Source organism: Cricetulus griseus, chromosome 4 (genome assembly GCF_003668045.3).
Source record: "Cricetulus griseus strain 17A/GY chromosome 4, alternate assembly CriGri-PICRH-1.0, whole genome shotgun sequence".
In the NCBI taxonomy this organism is placed as follows: Eukaryota; Metazoa; Chordata; class Mammalia; order Rodentia; family Cricetidae; genus Cricetulus; species Cricetulus griseus.
Genome location: NC_048597.1, coordinates 191,488,264 through 191,495,969, shown reverse-complemented (window position 1 = coordinate 191,495,969; position 7,706 = coordinate 191,488,264). Strand labels below are relative to the sequence as shown.

At 39.9% G+C, this 7,706-nt stretch overlaps 1 pseudogene; it reads right to left on the bottom strand.

The window, feature by feature from the left end:
- Positions 1 to 3,508: 3,508 nt before the first annotated feature.
- LOC100764881 lies at positions 3,509 to 4,691 on the bottom strand (annotated as a pseudogene).
- Positions 4,692 to 7,706: the final 3,015 nt, after the last annotated feature.

Sequence of the window (7,706 nt, the reverse complement as noted above, 5' to 3'; positions counted from 1 at the left end):
TGTCCCAATGCCCTGCCCACCACCAGGACCCTGCTCAAACTGTGGACAAGCAGGACACTGGACAGTTGATTGCTCCAGTTTGCCTAGACAAAGTAAGGTCAGTCCCCCAAGTTCCTCTGCCATAGGAAAAGTCTCTCAGATCTCCTGGGCCTAGTGACTAAAGACTGATGCTTCCCAGGGACCTCTGACCCCAAAGAAGGCATGGAGGCCCAAGGAGCCTGGAATGGCCATCTAGGTAATAGATAAATCTCTCATTTTAGCAGGTACATAGGCCATTTGGATCATACTTCCTGATATAATTTGGCTTCTCAGATCCCTGATGACATTGATGGTGAGGCCAGCTGTGTCTTCGTCAGTTTAACAGCAGCAGGCAACTCCTCCCCTCAAAGGCTACAGCCACCTTGTTAGTTCATCTCATAAATAAAACTCAGGTTTTGTCTTTTTCTAAAATTACTAGGTCTCCTTCTGAGAAAGGCAAAGAGGTTTTTCTTGCTAACGGGCTTCATATTAAGTGATAAACCAATTTCAGATGTCACTTTTCCCTAAAGAAACATGCTTTACAATGACTGTTCTCAGTAATAACTACTCCTGTGTCTGGTAAATGATTAGATGAAAAGAACAAGGGTTAAAAATCTATGCAAGTTTTGAGGGTCTAAGAAAGTGTTCTGAGGTATATAAAGGTCTGAGCATATGAAAGCTTAAGTAAGTTCTAAAGGTCTAAAAATGATTTAAGATGTGTAAATGTAAGTTGTAAAGATACAAGAAAGTGATTTAAGATATGTGAAAAATGGGAAATGCTTTATATTTCTTTCCCCTTCTATGCTATTATTATTACACTAAGATTTCAAATGTTCAGAGTTTTAACATTGATCAATGGAGTTCTGATGAGCAGGTGGAGCATTGACTACTTACAATTCACTCAAAAGCTCAAAGTTTCAAATTTCCTTTGGTTGTCTTCTAAGTATAGACTTAACGATGATTCTCACTGGGCTAAAAACATGTCTGCCCAATCTGTATAACCAGCTCTCTGGACAGAAAAAAAATGTTCATGCTTCTAAAGCCAAAGCTATAGCTTTTGTTATGACTTGCGGGCATGAGGCTACTCCAGCTGTTTTATAGACACCTGTTAGCTGCTTTTCCTACAATGTGCATTTCACATAAACAGTGGTAATGCTATTATATCTAAAACTTTTACCTCTTTTTGTAAATCAAAAAATTCATGTAAGCTTCAGAGAATCAAGGGAGCTGTAATACATGAGTCCACCTCTCACAGGTCAAAGGACTCCAGATTAGTACAGCCTAAGTTTCCCCACCAGCCTATTCCTGATGATGTGATCTCTCTCCTGGTCTTGGGACTCCTCCCCTCCCCTAGTGACTAGGACCATGGGCCTAAAAGTTCCAAATGTAAGGTTTTCCTTTATATTCCTAAACTTTAACTTCTATATCCATCCCAGGAGATTTCCACTTATCTGATAGACACTATCTAGAAACCACAAGTAGACTATAACCTGCTCCAAATGGAAGCAAGCTCTGGACTTGCTGAAAGCTGATGTGAACCAGACCTTCCAAAGTGATTGCTCCCTGTTCTGTCAGCTATGTCACATAACCAGGTGACAGGTGACATTTTTTGTTTGTTTTGTTTTTTCGAGACAGGGTTTCTTTTTTTTTTTTTGCATTTTAGCAATAGGGCAGAGTTTTATTTAAAAGGCTGGTGGTTCAAATACTATTGCTTGAATAGCTCTGGTAGATATAAAATGTAGTAACATCTGAAGTTTATACACATATGCAGGAGCTGAAGGCCAGCTCATAGGACTAGTTCATCCTTGGTCAAGAGAAGCTGTAAGCGCATGCTGCAGGAGTGACCTAATGGATTCATTTGGACCATACTCCCACTCTCCGAGGAACATGGAAACACCTGGATAGAAAATGTTCTTTTCACACACAAAATTCTGGCTTAATTAGATCTCCTTCCTAAAATTATACCTCAGTTCAGAAAACAATATCTTGAAAAACTCAAGAACACTTGGGCTACTAAAAAAAAAAGGAAATTTGAATGCAGTAAACAATTTTAGTAAACACCATGTGTATTTCCCTGTTGCTAATGAAGACATGATACATTCATAAGACTATGCATTAAAATAAATTCCTACAAAGAGACTCACCAGGAAAAATAAAACGCCATCCCAACTTCTATCCTTCTCAGTCAAGTGCAGGTCTCAGCACAAACCAGCAACTCCTCTAACAGTCCTGATAGCTGCTTTGAAAGCAGAACACAAAGCCTAGATCACTGCTCCTGAATGCAACCATTAAGCACATTTAATGGGTTACTTCAACCCCCAACCTGATCCAGTTTAAAATGTTTGTAGATCCAGTTTGTACGGAGTCCATAGGCATATTGGACAACCAACAATCTACTGTTCTCTCAAATAAGTGGCAGTTTGTGTAGCTCAAGAGCAAACCATTGTGACTGTAAAGAGCTCTCTTGAAATCTCGATGAACACACATTGTATAAGGAACCTTAAAAGTTAAGTGAGCCACCTGCATTGTGGTGTATGCCTTTAATCTCAGTTCTCAGGAGGCAGGGGCAGGCAGATCTCTGTGAGTTCAAGGTCAGCCCAGTCAAGATAGCAAGTTCCAGGCCACCCAGAACTACACAGTCTCAAAACCTAAAAAGCAAAACTAGTTCATCTTTACTAAAATAGTGGAATAAAGCTAGCACATCCAAAGTGGGGTATGGTGGGACACGCCTTTGATCCTAGCATGGGGTGTCGGGGTTGGGTGGGGGGCAGAGGCAGGCTAATCTCTGAGTTTGAGGCCAGCCTGGTAAACAGAGAGGGTTCCAGGAAGCCAGGACTATACAGAGAACAAAAAACCTTCAAAAACCCCCCAAAAAATAGCACATCTATTTTGAGAGCAGCTTCACTGTTTCTCATGGAAAAAGCCAAAATTTTTTTTACTGATAGAATTTAAGAATTAAACCAATTAAAAAACAAACAAACAAACAAACAAGACTAGGGATTACTTCAGTGGCAGAGCACTTGCTTAGTATGTGCTAGGCCCTGGGTTAGATTCCAGTACAGTAATGAAAACAAACATATACACCTTAAGATAATATAAAACTTGAAATAACATCAGGCATTATGGAATGGGAAACAATTCTGACCCCCCACCCCAAATGCTCAAAACAAAGGAAACCATTAACAGGTCACCGGGGTGGGGGTGAGTAACACTATACAGACCCTGCATCACAGAACACAACACAGAATGAGCTATACATCAGTAAGGTCATCCTGAGAGCAATGCAACTCCTAGATCAAAAATGAGTGCAACGCTTCCAATGTAAATAACCCACCTGCAAAGAGATGAAAGGGAAGCAGAGCAAAGGCTGCATGCACGGGTCTATTACAGACAAGATATTCAGCAGCATACAAATAATACCCCAGTCCCCAGAACTTGTTTTCACTGCTAGAATAAGAGGAACAAACTCACTTCAAACTATAGCATCTTCCATTTTTGAGTGACAAGCATGTTTAATCTGATGCTATATGTTAATAAAAATACTGAGGATACATGAATCAAACAAAACACAACACACTAACTCATGAACCTTAAAACTGGACCAAAAATAAGATTAAAGCCAAGTAGAAGTGATAATTATCACATATGACATAATCCATAGAAAAAAGGGCCAAGAATCTTCATATTGTACTTGTGCTTGATGTTGCCCTAGGAAGAACAGTGATAATTCGACAAATGTGTCATAGACAACTAAAAAGTCCCCTTCTGGTTTCAAATGAATTTTCCTTGGCTAATTTTTCTCCTGTGCCAAACAAACCTTTATATACAGGACCAATTTAAATCCCTCCTCCCCGTCAAACTTTAGATACAAGCATCCAGGAACATTGTACAATGCAAAGTGCCTTAAGAAAGGATTCTGTAGTGCCAGTGGTGTAACTGATCTGAGGAAGCTGGGATGCTTTTAACACTGATGGGGCCAGTCAAGCAATGGTGGTTTGCTTCTCCTCTGGTGTTTCTTCCAGCAACTGCATGATCAATTCATGGAGGGGTTTGCAGATCTTTGCATAGGCCCCTCCTGTAAGATGAAGAAAATCAAACATGTCGGGGCAGGAGATGGCACCGTTCGAGTGCACGAAGCCCCCATCTGTATACAGGAGCTGCACATTGCCAAGCTTCGGCAGGGAAACTTTGAGAAGCTGGTTCGCCTTGGCATTCTTTTGTCTTAAAGGGTTGGGCTTCTCACCTCGAGGTAACAGACCCAGCACAATGATTTTGGCCTGTGGCTGCCTTGTATTTATAAGTTGTACAATAGCCTCGATTCCACCTGCTATTTCTTCTGCTGTGTTTTCATGGCTGTTTGTTCCTACCTAGACAACAATGACCTTAGGCTTAATGTTCTCCAGCTCTCCATTCTTTAGTCTCCATAAAACATGTCATGTTGTGTCTCCCCCAGTTCCAAAATTAAGTGCATGAAGTGGGGAAAACAGCTCTCGCTATATCTCATACTGCTGCGTCAACTGTACCATGGAGTCTCCCACAAACAGCACGTCCGGCTCTTTGTCTTTACAGTCCAAAACAAACCTATTATGCTGAGACATCCACCTGTCATCTCCTTCAATATCTTCTGCTACATGTGGAATCGCTTCTGGGTTTGAGTCTCCTTGGCTCATTCTACACAGAGGCAGAAGGTCCGTGCAGGCCCCCAGCGGCTGCGGCGTCGGTGTGTTGCGCATCCATTGCTCCCAGCGGCCCGGTTCCAGCGCGCGTCCCCTCCTCGGGCCCTTCGAGACAGGGTGTCTCTGTGTAGCTTTGGAGCCTATCCTGGCATTCCCTCTGTTGACCAGGCTGGCCTCGAACTCACAGAGATCCGCCTGCCCCTGCCTCCCGAGTGCTGGGATTAAAGGCGTGTGCCACCAACGCCCGGCCACCAGGTGACATTCTGATGAATTCCCCATTCCAGAATTCCTACCCAGACTTTGACTAGCATTCCAGCCTTCCTGGGTCCTGGCAATGATGTCCTAGTTTCAGCAGGAAGTAGTTACAGAAGACAGCATATCTCTTCTTGTTCCCAATAGAAATAAACTCCCTGGCAAAGGGGACAAAATGGCTACCATAGTGCCTATCGGCATATCAAGAAAGGTACCTATTGAAACCAAATAAACACAGATCTACCATCAGCTGAAATAGTTCTACAATATGATAAGGTAGTTGGACCTGCTTTATACAGAACAAGGAAATGTTGTGTTGCTTTAAGATAAAAGTGTTTATATACAAACTACTCAGGGATCATTAGAAATAATCTGGCTGTACTCAAACGAACATTGCAACAAAAGGGGGACATAGATGAAATAAATGACTGCCCATTTTAATTTCCAGGTTCCCCCTAGTAACTCTGTTGTTAGCCATTTCAGGGCCTTTGACCCCTCTGTTTCAGCTAATTACTGCTGTCTCTTGTATCATTAATGCCTTAATAGATGATAATGCCTATCTGGGTACCAGTAAACTGATGGTTACTAGATCCCAGTATAACCAAGTACCCGTCACAGTCAAGAGCCTGACTCCAGATACAACTCAAAGGGGAATGTGTAACCAAAACATTGACATCATTTGCTGTACTGTATTGACCAAAACAATTTCACAAATGCCAAAGGAGTATGGATTGGAGTGTGAAAATTTGTCATGCTCATGTTGCCTCAGTTATGAAGTTTCAGGCTTTGGGGATAGGAGAATTTATAATGGCAAATATCAGTCCAAAGACATTTTAAAGAGAATCACCATCAGGAAAGAAATACATCTAAGTATCCTTGGCAAAATCACGTTTCCTCAGAGACAGGTCAATGACCTGAGTAGATCACCTTGAAATGAGAATGGAAAATAGACAAAAGAGAAAGAATGGTTTTATGGCCCAGTGAGAGGTCAGGGGAGATACAGGATCATAAGGATGCTCTGTCATCCTTCACAAAGAACCAATAATTAAAATACAATCAGCCTCCTGCAGCATCTGCTTTCAAAGGACTCAGCAAGGTGATTGTAAATAACTAGTAAAAGTGTTCTCCTGGCATCTCTTAAAATGAAAGCATGTCCCTATAAATTCTTTACATATGAGGATGTCATTGTTGGTAAGCTGTTTCAACTATTAACATAAAAGCACTTGATTTAACTGTCAGGTAAGTACACTTCTTGATTATTTTCAATCATTTTCCATTCCACTTTAAATATACTTTGAAATTATCATCATGGGTATGCAATGAAAAAACACTTAACTTTATTAAATTTAAAAATATATGTCTTAATTAAGAAGATGCCATGAATGCATTGAAAGAACAAGATGGCTATGTTATCTTCTATGATGATGTGGCTGAAATAACATTATTTAACATATTAGCTTTATATTCCTTTTTATTTTTGAAATGGTTATAACATTTAAATGTTAATCTATTTTATATTTTCATATAAAAATAAATATTTATTATATATATATAAAATGATTAAATCAAAGATATTTACCCATAATATCACACACTTACTTTCTTCTATTAATAGAACCCTACTTCAAATTTTATTGTTCTTCAGTAACATGGAATTAAGCTCAACTGCTTCATTTTCCTGTGTTGGAAACTCATAATTTCTGATCTGCAGACAAGAACTAACACTTCTACCTTCTAAGCATCAACTAAAATGCCCCCTCTGCATTTTCAATGGCCACTTGGGTTCACTGTATTGCATATGCTTTTCTTTTTTCCTGCTTAGTACTTCCATTTCAAATCAATATTAATCATCTTGGAACAGATTTTAAATTTCAAAAAAACCAACAATATTTGAATACCATTTTTATTATTATGAAGAATGGCTCCACCAAAAAAATTAGATATTTTTTTTTGTTTCTGTCCCTCCCTTCATCTCCATCTCACCCTTGGACCTTTTCACCCTAGGCATCCATCTTTCTGCTTTCATGTTTCATGTGACCCCTTGCCAACCCACTCCCTTTTCCAAACCTGTTACTTGCCTTTTCAGGTCTCCTATGTGAATTCCAATGAAATAGCAATTTTTAACGAAATACTAAAGTCCTGAGATTCCCCTCTCAGATCAAGCCACAATTTCAAGTCCTAACAAAAACAATATAACAAATTGTCAAATGTCATCAGGCAATGGTGCCTGAAAAGGAAGTTCAAGCCCTGACAAGGCATGAAATAATAGAAAACGCTATCATTCAGCAGCTGTTTTCCTGAACTCCACTAAGGGTCAGAATTCGCACAGCTTGTTGCAGAAACACAAACTAATAAGGGTTACTCCTCCATCCACAGAACAATATTTCAGGTAAAGTAAGTAATAAGGAATAATGATATTGTTATGAAAATCTGCCATACCTTCAAGATGTAAGAATACAGTGTTCAGAGAAACAAAACATAAAACAAAATGGGGCAGAGTCCATTGAGTTTTTATTTTTCAGGAGTTTTTAGAATGAGCCAATAGTAGCATAATGTTCTTGAGCATCCTGTCATTAAGCTACAATCGTTTCTAATGCTGGTATCATTCCTTTCCAACAGAGACATTGTCTGCTCTGTGTACTAATTAAAGTCTGAGTCTAACTTTGGAATATTATTTCCATGATCAAGGGACACTTATCACTCATGGTGCTACCTGCCTACAATGCCAGAGCTGGAAAAGCTGAATCAGGAAGATGGAAT